Source organism: Stegodyphus dumicola, chromosome 2 (assembly GCF_044657685.1).
Source record: "Stegodyphus dumicola isolate Sdum_Otavi_A_Nest chromosome 2, ASM4465768v1".
NCBI lineage: Eukaryota > Metazoa > Arthropoda > Arachnida > Araneae > Eresidae > Stegodyphus > Stegodyphus dumicola.
Genome location: NC_140769.1, coordinates 122,144,753 through 122,162,607, shown reverse-complemented (window position 1 = coordinate 122,162,607; position 17,855 = coordinate 122,144,753). Strand labels below are relative to the sequence as shown.

Here is a 17,855-nt window from a genome sequence, read left to right as displayed (position 1 = left end):
TATATAAGCAATGTTCTATTAGGTTATATTTAAACATAAATGTTTAGGATATGTAGGTAGAAAAATACATTTATTCAAAATATGAGTCAAAAATCTTTCTAGATCTGTGCATTTTTTTTCCGAAATAATATATACCTTCAACTAAGCATATATCTTCAGCTAAGCATACTTATATAGTATATACGTACTTGAAATATACCATATAATATATAGTTAAAATGCCTTGAAATATATAGTTAAAATGCCTTGAAATATATAGTTAAAATAATATACAGTTATAAATACTTTAAACTAACAGAATGTTTCATGTAAATATTCTTGTAGATATATTTACATTTTTATATATAATATTATTTTTAATTCTTCTTGTAAATATTTTAACAGATTGCTTCATGTAACCTTCAACTAACAGAATAATTTTTATAGTTAGCTTGCTCTGGTAATTGAAGGTATTTGAAGTAATTATAAGAATTACTTCAAATACCTTCAATTAGCAAAATACTTCCTTTGGAAATATATAAGAAAATAACCCAGATTTATTTGTTTATTTTTTTCTTTTTTAATTTAATTCTTTGATCAGAACGGGGTTTCACTAAGAAAGGCCAAATTTTTGAAATTCTCCATGAGAAGGAGGTATTTCCTTGATTTTAATTCCAAAATCTCCTGGTGAATACCTATATTTATGTACTTTTAATATATTGCTTTAATTTCTTGAACATCTTTCAAAATGCATGTACCTTCTAACAGATAGCATAAAAAATATTCTAGGCCATATCACAAGCCGAGCAAGTATTAATTTAGAAGTCAAACAAAAAAAAAAATCAGCGCTATTATATTTGCAGATTTTCACAGGACTAGTTTGGCTGTTTTTTTCTAACTATTATCCTCAGCTGCCATTAACTCCTGTTCAGCCGTTCTTATCTTATTTTATCTAATAACTATATCTTATCTTGTTCATTTGCGCTTTGGCAGCTAAGGATGATGGTTCGGTAAAACAATCCAAACTAATCCTGTGAAAATTTGCAAATAGAACGATGATTTTTATTGTCTGACTTCTAAATTAATTCTAGGCCATATTTTATACGGATTTGGCCGTCAACCGCATTTTATTGAACTTCACCAGAATCCCAATCTATCATTTCCGTAACTATCGGTGTTCCACATGCGGCATTCATTTCTGGTTTCCAATAAAGTTCTATATAAATAATGTTATTTATAACCACATTAATTTTTTTTGAATTGTCATTTTACCAGAGATCATTTCTTTGTCACGTAACTGGCTATTTATTTTTTTCCGGGGATCGCATAAGGGGAAAAATAAAGAACTAAAGCTTGCTTTGGTTATTAGTGATAAAAGGGGGTCTGCCTAAGGATAAGAATGCCTTCATGAATGCCTAAGGATAAGAAAGCGTATTCTAAGCATAATGTGCTCATATTCATGTTAACCATGGTGAAAATTACGATCCACCCCCAAACAATCAGCCGCGATGGTGGGCGGCGTTTCAGCTTCAGACTACTCGACCTGGTATTCTCTGTAAAGGCTAAGGAAAATTACATTCGAGTCTTTAAGTTATTTCCGCCAGAAACCGGTAATTTTAAGAAACAACAGCAAATACTCCTATAATGCTTCTTAAGTGTTTTTTTTTTCCTTTTTATACTAGTTAGTAATCTAGTTTCCTATGAGCTGCTACTATAGGTTATAGTTTTTTTTTTTTTTTTTTTTTTTTTTCAAACAGGGTATTATTTTTAGTACTTAGGTTTTGTTACACATATTCAGGGAGCTGGTTTCATTTCTCTACTGTATATAACTTGCCGCAATGCATATATATAAATCCTCGTTGTGCTCGATATATGACTTTATACTGATAAAAGTGTATTAGGGTTCATATGTTTCTGCACTTAACGGCAGCTCTTAATGTAGTGGCTTCGTATGTATATTACTATAATGTGTTATACATATTTATTATTATACAATATGTACAAACATTTTATCTCCCTTTAATTAAGGTGATTGAGAATTTTAGCATAAATCTTGAACTATCAGTAAATATTAGCAAATGCACCTTTAGATTCATCAGTTACTGGTAAGTAAGGTGAAATTAGTTCCCTGTGAACTGGATTTTGTGAAAAGTAGTATCATTTAGTTTGTGAGGGTTTATATATTTATTTTTAACTAATTTTAACTGTCAACCGGATCTTTGTGAAAATTAGTATCAATTAATGTTTTGAGGTTTTATATATTTATTTTTAACTAATAGTTAATTTTAATTTCAAATGGTTTTCTGTCACTCTCTTTTCACCCACATTTTCCATGACAAAATGAGATAGTAAATGAGATAGCGTACGTTTATTCAGATTGAGGACGTAAGACGTGCTATTTTAAGCGAAGGTTTCGCAAGTTAATTTTAGAGCATGTTCTTCCTATTTCAGGCAACGTTGAACCGTGACTTATTAGCGATTTGATTCTGTGACCAGAAGTTAACTTTCCTTTGTGTGCACTGAAAATTTTGCCTTCCTGCCCGAATTGCTCTTGTTTTTGAGTGGAAACTCCAATTTCAATCGTAAAATCTATTTTTAACTGTTTTTAACTGTATTTGGTGTTTTAGGATATTCTGTATTTTACAATTTTTAATGATGATTGAATTTTTATGCATTTTTGACTTGCCGCGAAGTGAGAACTGAACTGATTCAATTAGAAGTGTATTTCTAATGTAATTTGAGGAAATAAATTTAATCGAAGTGAAACAAAAAGTGTATAATTAAATAGGCTGTACAAGGAAGTCATGTGGTGTCCATATCAGATATGTGTTTACATTTTTAGTGGCGGTTCTAATTGCTACATGTTAAAGTATATTTCATTTTTTATGTATTCTACAGATTATTTTTAGAGCGATTGTAGGTATATTGTAATATATAAAAATATTTGAATCATATTTTCTAACGCCATAACATACATAAGCAGTGAAATTTTTTTTATTTCTTAATTTTTATAATATTTCACAATTTTGAGTTTTTAATACCTTTTTTTAATTCTTTGAAACGTTTAACAATAAGCTATTCTTCGATATGTTAGATTATGATATGAACTTCTCAGATTGTATTTTGTTTTGCATAAGAGTTTAAAAATGCATTTATACTAAAAATTTTGTTTCCGTACGTACTTTTACATGCATTTAATGTGCAACTGGTTATTATTACTTCTTTATTTTTAATACATTTAATTTTGGCACATTTTCGAGCTCTTGTCCCTTTTTATTTCGCTTATATTGAAAAAAAATATATCCCTGTCATTAAATCAAATAATATGCTCTACGAAATAAAACAGTGAAAGCGGTATATAATATTTCCTCCTTAAAATTGTTTTATCTGTCTGGGGATCTCTTTTAGCCAAGATTTTAACTTACTGAGTTCGGATGATTTGAGCTGTCTTTGATCACTATATTTCATTATCATAAATTAACTGAATGCAGCAAACTTAATTGATTTTTTATCTTAAATGTAAAGAATCAGATATTTCCGTTTAATGAGAATTCACTGCAAAGACATCAAAAATTCATGCGACGAATAAGAAATGCTAAAATTATAAATATATTCATAGCCAATTAAAAATTCTAATTTAGGAAGGATTACGTTTTATATACATTAATTCCATATGCCTTCCTAAAAGAAAAGGGAACAAAACTTATTTCCCTCACAAATATAATGCAGTATAATCAATGTTTTTACAAAGTATCACCAACTTGTCATAAGCGGCACGGTAACGATATTACGCAATGGAATAATTTTAAATACTGTCGGAAATAGACATAGAACTGTAATTGTAACTGCGTGACATAACTTTCACTCGCCAATATTACTTGGGCACATAATTATTACTATTTTTTCTTTAGTCTGGGCCTTTTTTAACACACTTTATAAGCTGGCTTTTATAGTTTCCTACGAAACGCTACAAAAATATTTTTCGCTCAAATAAACTTGCCTTCTTTATATTTGCCTTTCTTTTGGACCTGAGCTTGATTTTTCGCCCTACGAGCAGAAAGACTTAGCAGTTGCAAAAAAAGACATCTGTCTCTCTGTCTAGTTGAGAGCACAGACGAGATGGAAAAGATGACGAATAAAGACACGTAATGTAACATTCTACTTTTCGTTTAAATTCATTTAAATAAATCGTAGTTTAGTAATAACTCATCGAGTTTTAGTGATGATTAGTAATGTTTTTCTTGTAGAAGAATTATGTGGAAAATCGCCATGCAACTTTAACTGTAACTGGTGTAAATTTCACGCTCAACAAGACAACTGTCTACTTTGTCTGTCTAGATGAGCCCTCAAACGAGATGCTCATGATGACGAATGAAGACGCGTGATCAACATTATTTTTCTTTTCTTTTCAATTTTAGTTGATGTAAATAAATCGTAGTCTAGTAATACCTAGATGAGTTTTAGTGATGTTTTCCTATAATAGGGAATTTTTTTCTTGTATTAAATTAATTTAATGAATTCCAGTAATTTTTTTAAATATATTTTAAGCCAAAGACTAATGGCCATGAAACGGGAAAGGAAACATTAGCAAAGGCAGTCATTTAAGCTTCATCTTAAAATTACAAATATTTATAAACGAATGATAAAATTATATGGGGCCTTTATATATAAAATTCTCTCATTCCTTAAATGTGTACGTAAAAAATGCATACAAACGTAATATTAAAGGTCATAAATTGATTTACTTTAAGATAGCATGTAAGTCAACTGAATTGCAATTAATTTGTAAATACTTTCCATTACAGCATTCATCAGTAACCAAAAAGAAAGAAAAAAAATGAGCTGAATATTGAAGGCCGATTCAGGATCGGTTTTTCCCGAATAGGTTGGTTGCAGGTGAGTTATTCTTATAGGTTAAAAGTTTTGTTTCCTCATGTGTCATACGATAGTTTCCTTAGAATGTCCTCTAGAAAAGCAAAGTTTCCTTAAGCAAATAATTTCCTTGTCTTGATAAATTAACAAATTAATCTTTCAACACTTTTCTCAAATTTACATATTCATTTATATATATATTTAATTTGTAAACGTATCATGCGCTGTTTAGAGTAAAACATATTCTTCCGTGTGAAAATGCTATATCTGAAAAATAAATCAAAATATAGGGGGCATAAAAGACAATTAGCATATCTTGTTTCTAAATTTATCGAAATATATTAACCTACTTTCAAAACGTCTGTCACTTCAAACAAACAGTCTCTTCTTCGAAACAACTATCGAAGCACACAAATGTGCTTGTTCCTGGCATTTCTGTAAATCCTGTTTTGGCGGTGGTGTAACTGTCACGTTGTTTTTGAATAGCTTAAACTGATAATATGATGCTATGATAACAGAATATGTTTCAATCAAAAAGCATTTTATATTTAATCTAATGATTTTGGCTCCATAAATACGAACACGAATCATTTACTTGTATCAAATACATTAATACAGACTGGAAATAAAAACTAATTAAAATTGTCTTCCCACTTAAAATATTATTTAAAGGAGCAGATTTAGCACTTTTGTACAGAAGAGCAAACGATATACGCTGCGAAATTGTTCCTTGGTTATAGGATTGTTGAAAGAAAACCAGTAAGGCCGGGGTTGAGTGACCGGCGCAAAGTATAAATACAGACTTTAATATTCTCGAGGTTGAACAATTTTAATGACGAATTGAAATGGGAAAGCCTCGGTTTCTAATTGCTCTCCTTAAAGACAGAAAATCGAGTAATATCTGTAATCTTAAGTATATCATATGCCTGAGTATTAAAACTGAGATAACAAGAGAGCACCAATCCAAAGTTATCTCTGCGTATCATCACGCGTAATCTGGCTGTCACCATCCACCTGAACGTTGCAGGTGTGCAGGTGACTATTCGTTTTGGAACTTGCCTTAAGCCAAAAAATACAGAGCCTAAAGATGAAAACCGCCTAGGAGAGTATATCTCGAACTGCAGGGGTTATGAGAATTTTCCGAAGCTCAGACTCTCTTAAAATCTACAAAAATGCACTAAATATGAGAATAAATTCGTGATCAGTAAAGCGCAAGCAAAGCAAACAGATATAATTTCAGCTAGGCTGCAAACAATTGAACAAATAGAAAATCATGTAATTGCTTTTTGATGCAATTTTACTACAACAGCAAAGCTAGGTGAAACATAATAATGACTTGTCACTGAGTTTGTACGCATATGAGTTGCCCATTTCTTGGATTATTTAAAGGAGCCATAGAGCTAAAATTTTTAATCCTCAAGCTAGAATAATTTGGATATACATTTATCGAAGTATCTAATTTTTTGTTTTTGTTTTGTTTCGTTAAACGTACTATATAAGCGTTTATTTATGTGTTAATATTATAACGCCAGTTCATTCGTATTGAAGTTTGACTTGCTATTTCTATGAATTAATATTTAGGATGTGAATCTCGTATTTTACAAAATTTTATAGCGCCCGAAAAACGACTGTATTGCTGAAACAGTAGAAATTAAATTCACTACCTTAGCAAATGGTCAGAAAAAGCTTAAACATATGTATGTGAGTGTTGAATTTACAAGACTTTAAATCATTAAATAAAAGAATCAAATATCTTAAACTAGATTTGCTCTTTGAAGCAGTGTTTCAGTCAATTGAAACATAAAACTGACAAGTGAAGAAGGAAATTTCAAATTCTATACGAGAGGCCAAAATTTCACAAGAAGAATATAACAAAGAATTTGACATTTGCGAAACATGCATTGAAAAGTTCATCAGGTGCAACGCTCTTGTTAAGAACTTTCCAGTAACACTACTGTAAGACAGTTTGATGGGGATTTTCTTTCATCGTTAAGCTTTTGTAACATTTTCCAGAAGATTCATGAAGTTCCGCTATTACATAATTCCTACGTTATTTTATATTTGATATAAAGGACTCCACTCATCTAAAGCGGTGGTAATATGGTGTAAAGATTCCTAAAGTTTGAAAATTACTTTGAGGTTATAAAGCATTTAAAGCAATGTACCGCGAAGGAAAACATTTTTTAGATATTCAAGTGCATATAAGAAAATTATTGTAACTTTTATTGCATAATAATCATAGTTCAAGAAGAGATTACAGTATATCATCATATTATGATAATTTAGAAACACAATTTCGCTTACTAGAATCCCTAGAAATAACTAAAGATACTAGTATTTTACTTCCATTTGTTGAAAAATATCGTTTACCGTGTACTTTAATCATGTAGGAAAAGGAACGTGAAAGGGGAGGACTGAAAAAAAAAAAAAAAAAAAAAAAACGGGAATTTAACAATTTTTTTTTTCTTGCGTTTCTAAAGTGTGTGTATTTAGTTATGGCAAAGCACACTAGGGCTATCTGCCTAAGAGGAGGGATGCCTTCGTGGAGGACTTTCTAAAGGAAACTGGCTCGTATACACGTTACACATGGGGAAAACCACGAAAACGCCCATACAGCCAGCCCGTTTGCGGTATTCGAACCTCGGACCGAACTACCAGTGTTCAGCGACTTTACCGCTCGGCCCCTGGTGGGCTCTGCGTTTCTAAAGAATGGATTGGTTTAGTTTGTTTGATTATGGAAAAGCACTCGATGGCTATCTGCCTAAAGGGAAGACTTTCTAAGGGAAATTTTTGTATACACGTTACACATCTCAAAAACCACAAAACGGTCCATGCAGCCACCTCGTTAGTGGGACCAGTGTTCAGCGACTTTACCGGTCGGCGGCTGGTGGGCCTCGTTTTTAAAGAATAAGCTTACGTATAAAAAGCGAGTTATATTAGCATGCACTAATTTAAGTTTAAAATGCTTTAAGTTAGCTAATGTTCTTTAACTAGTGAACTTACCATCACTAAGGTAGGACGTCGTTTCGTCGCGCTCCTGGATTATTCTCATTTTTCAGCGGAAGTCTTTAAGTCCCAGGTGACAATTTTATATTAATTTGTGTGTGAATATCTACTGCATCGGTTGCTGTATTGAATAAGTGTGTGTGAATGGTATTTCCCAAGAAAAAAGTGTTTTTGTGTGAATAACAAAGAAATCTAGGCTGCCAGAAAGTACGGTGTGTGTATGCCGCTGCTCCGACGGTAGGGTTTCGCCTGCCTGCAACGTGGTTCCCATGGTAGGCCTAGCTAATTGGGATAGGTTTTTATAAGTCCAAAATTGGTGAATTGTTTTTAAAAATTCAATATCTGAGGATCTACTGCACCTAGCATTACAGGATCTTCATATAAAAGGTATGTTTACATTTTTATTTGAATCTCAACCCTCTAATTGCAATATTTTCAAAAATAGGTTGTTCAACCTAATAACATTTTGTGCCAACTTATAATGTTGACTCTTAATTTCTCTAAATTATTTTGAAGCGCCAAAGTGTCGGTCCTTCAGGTTAGGACCTCATTGTACCTATACAAAAGCAGTAATTAAGAGTCTTATTTTTAAACGACTCTATCTCACAGGTGGTTTAGAGGAGCCTTATTTCAATCGAGATACGTTTCGACGTCGAGGGACTTTTTACTACGACTTTTTACTACATTTCGACATTCCTACTAATTACTGTTAAAAGCTCTTTATATGCGTGTTCAGTGTGTTTTTTGTGAGAAATTGTATTTTGTACACTGTATACTTTCATTTTGCATACTTTAATGTTTTAATTATCTGTTTTTACTGCTTTTTAACTAACTTGTTTATTAGTTATAGCACTTTTTAAGTCATAATGTTTTACAGTTTACTTTAAGTTTTATTTACGGTTTTTCTTGTAATGTTTCTGCTTTAATTTCATATGTATGTTTTATTTACTGTAATTCCTTGGTCCTGGGTGTAAAGGGATACCTTCTGCTCACAAACTATACCTCTAGTAAGAAACCTTTGTCAAACATTCTAATTAAGTGTCTCACTGCAATAGTGTCAATTGCATATTAAGGATAAATCTTTCAAAGTATGTCCCGCTAATCAGTGCTTCCAACTGATGGTGATCCTACACACTTACAAAGTATATTAGACGCTTCAAAGCTACTGGCCTCTGATTTGCCCTGCGCGGAAAAGATTTCTACTTTGTGCGATGATATAAGGCAGGTCGCAGCAACAAATAAACGCACTAAATACCTACTGCCAACAGATCTTCGTGCTAGACTCTTAGACTCCCTGGCCGCACTTCAGACGCTGGCCTTAGAAGGTCCAGATTATACAGTCAAGCCTGCTAAGATCGATATAGGAGTAAATACTTCAACTGTGCTTTGCTGTGAATTGGTTCATCCTCAGTCTTTCTCTACCCCTGCCCAACAGTCACACATTTTGCAGGTACCACCATCCTTGCCTACTGTCTCACAACCGACTTTTGCGGAGGTTCTACGAAATATCAGCAAACCAAGCGTAGTGATCAAATCAAAGTCTAAAAAACCTACTGAAGAACTCAGAAGAGAACTACAAAATAAAGTTCTCTTGGCAGAAATACCAATTACTGTCCAAAAAATTCAGCCAACTCCACAAGGAGGATTGGAAGTATTTTGCCAAACTTCAGACGAGTTTAATCAACTACAAGAACATCTGCAAAAATCAGACATAGACGTAGAGGTCAAAAAACGACAACGACGACGCCCTAGGATAGCTGTACATAATTTCCCAGACAGCACAAAACCAGAAGAGATCATCTCAGAACTTAGTTCAACATCAGGAACATCGGCCCACCAATACAAGCCACTCTTCCGATTACGAGAAAGACGTCTTAAAAGAGTTAAGTGGGTCATTGAATGCACGACCGAAGGTTTCGCAGCAGCCATTAATACCAGACGTATTTTTAGAGCATGGCAATCTCACGGAATCACAGAATTCTTTGGTATTAAGAGATGCTATCGCTGCCAAAATTTGGGCACAGCCAAGGCATGTGCAAATCCGATAAGATCTTCTGTGGCTTCTGTTCCGGCTCACATGCAACTAAAGAATGTACAGCAGAACATCCCTCCTGTATCAATTGTGGAGATTCAAACTGCAGATTCGGAACACGACTCAACTTCCAACATCCAGCCTATGCAACCGAATGTGCTATATTACAGAAAGAGATATCTTTCTGTAATACTTCTGCAAGTCCGCAAACAACAAACCGTATTACCTCCTTGAAAGTCATTAACTTAAAATCATCAGCTCAACACACACCCAAAAAATGTTTGCAAATAAATCTTCAGCGAGCGCATGCCGCAATGTCTCAAACGGCACACTACGCTACAGAAGAAGTGATTGATATAATAGTTGGTCAAGAACCATACCACAGACAAGGCAAAATCGTGGGTTTTCCCCTTCAATGGACAACATTTCAAAAAGAGGATTCAACACAACCGCCTCGAGCTTTTATTACAATCTGCAACCAGGCATGAACACCGATTGTGCTTGCTTTAGAGAGGGATTTTTTGGCTGTCTTACTGGAAATACTTAATCAGACAATAGCGTTAGTATCCATCTACTCCCTCTACTCCCCTCCTAAAGAAGACGCGGACCACACCATAATACGCATCCAACAGCTAATGCAATCTCATCGTATATCAAAAATGCTCCTTGCTGGCGATTATAATGCTCATAACACCACATGGGGTTACGCTGATACGACACCTAAAGGGCGTCATTTCGAAGACTTTTCTTAAGCAACAACTTTATAATTCATAATTAAATAGATGCGCCGCCGACCTTTGATAGACTCCACTCTCGTCGTTGGCCAGACCTCACAGTTACCAGTCATCAAATGGCAAATTTAATACATGATTGGACAGTAGTTGAGGGACAGAGTCTATCGGATCATAACTATATACGCTATAGTATAGCAAGCAGTACTGCAACTAACATCATCCAAAGATACAACCTACCAGGGGAAGGTCCGCACTTTCACTTCTATTGTTAGTAACAGACTAACACCTTTCGTTAATCCAATAAGTCATGCTGTAAGTAGAGAGATCCTCCAAAATATTACGAAAGACATTCTATTAGCAATACAACAAGTGTGTGATGAACATCTCTCAAAGCGTACTACAAAAAGAATTACCGCACTCCATTGGTGGAATGGTACATTGCGTACTCAACAGCAAAAATGTGCTCTGCGCCGACGCCTCAAACAAGAACGTAGGCAGCAACTAAAAACCACAACACTAATGATCTACCAACAAGAGCGAGCGTATTACAAACGCATGATCTTAGATGCAAAAATTAGCAGCTGGAGAAAGTTTTGTACAGAAACAACCACCACCTATGGACTCCACCACAGGATTGCGGCAGGAAAACTTTTTAAACCAGCCACCTTACATATATTGCCAACACCCAATAGTACTGGACAATATACAGAAGATACAATAAAGGCAATCATGTCAGCAGTCTTCATCACAGACAATCCACAAGAAGACACATTAGAACAGACCACAATCAGGAACCAGCCCTCAGAAATTGCTACATCAAATGATCCTTACTTCACCATCAGGGAGATTCAGCAAGTACTGCGTTAGCTTCCCCAGCTCAGAGCACCAGGACCGGATGGTATTGACTACCGAATTATTAAAGCAATTATAAGCACTAATGTAACCCTATTTCAATCACTCTTCAATAAGCTCCTGCAAACGGGAACATTCCCTAACAGCTTCAAAATTGGGAAAGTGGTCTTATTTTTGAAAAAGAATAAAGATCCAACGTCTCCAGAGTCGTACCGTCCAATATGTCTGCTTTCAGCTTTGGGGAAGGTTTACGAAAAGCTGATCATGACAAGATTGCGGCATCATCTATGTGTTACGAAATACTTAAGCCCAATACAATATGGGTTTAGTCCAGGACAGTCTACTTTGCATGGGCTTACAGAAGTTAAGAATCAAATTCTAGAAAATAGGTCTGCTGGCTATCACACAGCGTTTATTTCCATCGACTTAAAAAGCGCTTTTGACACGCTGTGGTGGCCAGCGGTACTTTAAGCCCTGCGCCTAGCTAAATGCCCAAGAAATATCTATCTTACTTTGGAACACTACCTTTCTTATCGATTACTAATAGTACCTCATAATAGTGGTATGGTAGTGCAAAATCAAAATCAAGGATGCCCGCAAGGCTCGTGTGCTGGGTCTTTTCTTTGGAATATAACATTCAATGGTATATTAACCAACGAGTGGCCAGAACACACGCGCATCATTGCGTATGCCGATGATACTACACTCATCGTTCGGGGTAGAACAAGAGAACAACTTCAGACCAACGCTCAAGAATCCTGCTCGCTATTTCATCAGAGATGTGCAGAAATTAAACTCAAGATATCTGAAGTCACAAATACTTCTAGTTCCCAAAAAGTGAGGTACGCTCGCAAGACAACCAAAAATATCTTCGAATAATCATAGACTTCGAATTGTAAAAGAACTGAAATACCTAGGAATAGCATTTGATATCAAACTAAATTGGATTCCACATATTATGGAACTGAAGAAAAAGACGCTGGGAATAGCTCAGCAACTCAAGTTTATGAAAGGTTACGAATGGGGCCTTAACCCGTACATACAGAAGGTATTGTATAAAACCCTAATTGAAAAAATTGTTGCATACGGGGCGGCAGTTTGGTCATTACCTATGCAAGGTCGCAAGATAAAACATCTCCTAAGCATACAACGACCGTTCTTACTGAATATTACCAAGGCATTTCGTACTTCCCTAACTAAAGCACTATGTGTGTTGACCGGTCTGCCACCGTTGCATCTTAGTGTGGAAAAAGAAGCGACTTATCAAACAGTCGCCCAATTAGGCCAACCAGCAACCCTCCATGAGGATAATTATTTTCCAGCGGAATATGAGAAGAAGTTGATCCGGCTATGTGATCATCCAGCGAAACAGGGAAAAGGCGTGAACATTAATCTCAAGCAAAATACCAACATAACGGATGCTGATTTAGTCTATTATACAGATAGCTCCCAAATAGATGATAACACAGGCTGTGCCTACATAGCCCTGCGAAACCTGGATACGCTAACACTTTGGAAAAGTCACCTGGACACTAATAATAACGTGTTCCAGAGTGAGGTGTTAGAAATTGACAAGGCACTAACCCACATCATTAAGGAGCAACATAATGGAAGCTTCATATTGAAAGATAGCTTATCGTCTCTGCATGCACTTTTAAATCCAGTGCACTATTCCCCGCTCATAGCAGACATCCAGTCGAAATTACATGACAACAGTCATTTAAACGTAAAGCTGCAATGGATAAAGGCCCATGCTGGCCAAACAGGAAACGAGCTGGCGGATCAGCTAGCCAAAAAAGCGACGCAGAACATAAATGCTGAACAAATTAAGGTACCTTGGCCAATTTCTTGGCTAAAGAAAAATCTTACGCAAAAAATCAAATCCCTGTGGCAGGAAGAGTGGAACTCTGACGACACAAGACGTCGTGTTTATTATCATATTCCCACAGTAACTTATGATCGCCTCATAATACATGCTCAATTTGTACGGTATATAACGGGACACGGTCGTTTTCCTGTATATTTTGAAAGGTTTGGCATTACAAATACGGCACAGTGCATTTGCGGTGAGTTGAGCTCACCCGAACATTACGTAGCTAACTGCCCACTAACAACTGATTTGCACCTGCCGATACCGCCAATGAATGAGCAAGCATTTAACAGGTTCATGATTAATAACAAGCATACAGTACGAAAGATTAACAAAATTGTTAATAAACTTATGGACCTCGGCACTGACCTGTATCAAATCTAATTTTATATATGTCTCTATAAAGTATATCAGTCGTCTATAAAATATATATATAAAGTCGTCTATAAAGTATATCATAAAATAAACTATCTTGACCTGTGCTAAAACTAATGCAAATAAAAACTAAGAATTATCCCGTTATGTGGACTCCCTCGGCTACATTTATACTGAATAATTATTTTAGTACAGTAATCGTTTTGCATCAGAGAAAATGTGTATAGTATTAATTCATTGTATCATAGTTTTGAGACATTGTAATAGAGTAATCGTATTGATGATCGTATAGATGATAAGGTTATTACGTTTAATGTTTACCTAACTAGTATAATTGATAGCGGAATAGTTCTGTTACTAAATAGAGTAATCATATTGAATAAGAGTAATTGTATTCTTTTATAGTATCATTGTGTTAACTGGTTTGGTATGATTAATCATTGTACTTAGCAAATGCATAGAATCACTGTGCTAAATTATTATATTTTAGTAATCATAAAGAATCATTCTATTGAATCACTGAATTCTAATGAACAAATAAAGTGCAAGTTATACTGTACTGTACATATTTAACAATTGATTTCTTTACAAGTAAATGTAACATCAGTACTATAATAGGTTCTTAAATGATTATACCATATATTTAAATGTTATTAATAACATGTATAGTATTATTACAAATCTGAGTATATATATTAAATCATTGAATAGTTGTATCGTAATCTTTATACTTCAGTAACTGCATATAATTATTGCTTTGGAACATGGTCTAAAGAAGCAGTATAATATCACTGTATTGCATCATTACATTATTTATAATATTCAGTGTGCAAGGTAAAACTGTACAGTACATAATTTATAATTAACTGCTTTCAAGTAACATGTAGTATCATTGCTGTAATGGATTAATTAATGGTGTAATTTAAATGTTTGTGTCACTTGGCTAGTGAGGTTTATAATATAAATGGTATTTTTATTAATTTGAGCAATAATATTGAAATTTTGAATAATTATATAGATTTTTGTTCTAATAAGCGCATAGAATTTTTGTATTTGATCATTGCATTTGAATAATCGTACAGAATCATAGTATTGAATTATTCATGAGTAATCGTACGGTATCATTGTAATGAATTATTTATTTGTATAGTATTTCCAATGTGTAAGTAAATTTGTACTGTATATATCTTATTATTGAATTGCTTGCTAGTAATATGTAACACCATTTCAGTAATAAGCACCTATATGAAAAAATTATTATTTTGATGTCAACATGGCATATATGATTAATAATATGAAAAGTATTATCATTAATTTAAGTAATAGTATTGAATCATTGTATATTTATAGTGAATCATTGTCTTAATATTCGCATATAATCATTGATTTGAATCATTGCATTTTAGAAATTGTATAGAATTAATATTTTTATAGTGTATTTATAGTCTAAGTGCAATTATTCATTTACCTGTATTAATATCCAATTTTAATATAATACCTGTGTCTTTAGTAGTAAGCTGTAATATAAAAGTTAACAATGACATTCAGAATAATAATGACATTCAGATTTATGTGAGATCTAAGCATTTTTATACTTCTCCACTATAAATTTTGAGTTGGAATTGTATGAAATATAAGCATTTGTATGTTCTTCGGTTTTTGTATACTGAGTTTAAATGTTGAATTTTGCATTAGTAAGTTCATGTTGACAATGTCGTCACTTATCAATCACAACAGTATAATATGATCATTATGTATGATATATCTTCTTTATGTATTGAATTGTAAACTTTATATGTAACTTGCTAAAATTACTTGCTAGGATTGTAATCTTATGTGTCACTTGCTAAAGTTTCGTTCATAACTCTTAAGTACTGTGTTCACACAGATGTAACCATTTTTAATATCTATGTTTTGTAACACTAATCAATGTGCCCTATGAGTGGATCTCGTATGGCCCTAACATGAGTCAGCTTTAAATAAGGGTGGACGTGGAGCTAAACCAGTTAACCATAATGGTAAAGGGGTGGTGCCCACGTCCTCCGTCACTAAACTAAACTAAACTAATGTTCTTTAAGTTTAAAATGTACCTATCTCGAATTAGTTAATTGCCACTAATAAAAACAAAGATAAGCATATTACTAAGAAATTACAAACTATGTGAATTTGGAGGACAAATATTATTTAGCGATAAATGCTTGAATGCTCATTTACTGTCTTTTGCTAACAAAAAGGTATTATAAAAAAAAAGTATTTTTTGGGTCTTAAAAGAAGTCATGATAGTCATCAATGCAGGCTTAAAACTGCAAACTGTTAGCTCTTCGAAAAGAAGCATTTAATACACGTGTGTCGAAATATTAGCGCTAATGAAAATAAAGAAGAAATGTGAAATGTAAAAAGTCTCACATGGTAAAAAGTTATAACGTTGTATGACCAGTCAAACTACAGACTCTGATATTTTATTACAAATGTTAGCTGCATGAGTATAGGATGGAATTCGAGAGAATATCATATAAGCAATTTCCGATTATTAGCTCTGGAAAAGTATATTTGACTAATGTTGAAATTAAATGTTTGATTTATGAATATTTTAGTGAAATTAAATTAACCTGGAAATTATTTGAAGGTAAAAAAACCAAGTGACAGTTTACACCATAGATATAACATTTATTTGAGTAATACCATTAATAATTATCATGTGCATTGTTTATATAATATATTTTGGTTTACAAATGTACCTAATGGATTAAATAAACGTGGCACCGAATAAATGACTTTGAAAACAGTTCACTCGTAATCGAAAGTGAAATTAAGCTCTTGACTGGTTCCGATCTGGTGGGTAATTTAATGATAAATAGCATTAAATTATTAAATTGTAATCCAGTGGCCAGACAAATCGCCCCAGAATAAACCCTAATGGATAAAATTGCTAAAAGTAATAATAATTAAGCAAATAATATTGTCTCTGGTATTTCGTTACTTTGGAGCAAACATTCTGCTTCTGAATTAGGGAATTTGGAAGCTATAGGCATAAATTATCCATTTGAATCACAAACTAAACTGAAAGTACATGAAGAGACTATGAAATATTTTAGAAGTACCTTAAATACAGTATCCGGTCGTTCGTAAAAAAATAGCAGTACCTTGAGTTTGGATTAAATGAAGAAATTACGGATAAAACCATTGATAAATGAACCCATGGGTTGACTATACTTCTCACTGGCCAGTGTTCAAGAAACACGAAAGTGTGAGCAGTTTATAATCTATCAGCGAATATGAAAGGATTCCCTTCGTTAAATGACATAGACACCTAAATTGAAATCTGCAGGGCCGCAAAGAGATAAATCGCCTAAACGAGGCACAATAAAAACAATAAACAGTACCACATAATAAAAGCTCTTGACCGTATAACGGGTATTATACTTACACTGGTGTGCAAAACTAAAGCAGCAGGTGTTCTTTTTGACATAAATCCACGAGATATCATCTGAGAAACATGAAATTTAGAAATAAGAGACAGCATTTTGTATTTAAACAATGACGAAATCATAATTGCGCAAAAATGAATACAATGCATACAGTATGGAATTAAACAACGACAGGCTTTATTGAACTCATAGTATCGTTACACATGATTGTCTGTATAAGAGGAAGAACAACTAGCAGATGTTCCTTAGTATGGGATATGCCCTCCCCTTACTGCAATGGTTGCTTCTCACCGTTTCCCATATTCCATATGCACCAGATTGTCCCACAGATCTTGAGAATGCCCATTCCTCAAACAGCATCTGTTTCAGTTGTTGGGTGTTCGCCGGAGAATGTAATCGTGCCTCAAAGCGTCTCCCCAAACATCCCACACATGTTCTATGGGATTTAAATCAGGGGAGTACGCTGGCCAATCCATTCGAGTGATATGTTCACTTTTCAGTAGCTTCTGAACAGCAGGAGTCCGATGTGGCCGTGCATTGTCATCCATAAAAACGAAGTATGGTCCAATTGCACCTCGGAACAGACGCACATAGGGAAGGATCACCTCCTTACAATAGCGATCTCCGGTTACAGGACTTCTGTCGAAAACGTGCAGCTCTGTTCGTCCGTTCAGCATAATGCCTCCCCAAACGAGATCTCCAGGACA

General features: G+C 34.0%; 1 protein-coding gene and 1 long non-coding RNA gene across 5 annotated transcripts in view; one reads left to right on the top strand and one right to left on the bottom strand.

Moving 5' to 3' along the window:
- LOC118181399 (lachesin-like) overlaps nucleotides 1-17,855 on the bottom strand; it is a 1,014,793-nt gene that overhangs the window by 545,205 nt on the left and 451,733 nt on the right. The gene's annotated exons all lie outside the window — the stretch shown is intronic.
- The window catches only part of LOC118197960 (uncharacterized), a 414,567-nt gene that overhangs the window by 276,181 nt on the left and 120,531 nt on the right, over nucleotides 1-17,855 (top strand). For all 3 annotated transcript variants that reach the window (XR_015039555.1, XR_015039554.1, XR_015039553.1), the window contains one exon: nucleotides 4,785-4,875. This is a non-coding gene — a long non-coding RNA (uncharacterized LOC118197960). The remainder of the gene's footprint in view (nucleotides 1-4,784; nucleotides 4,876-17,855) is intronic.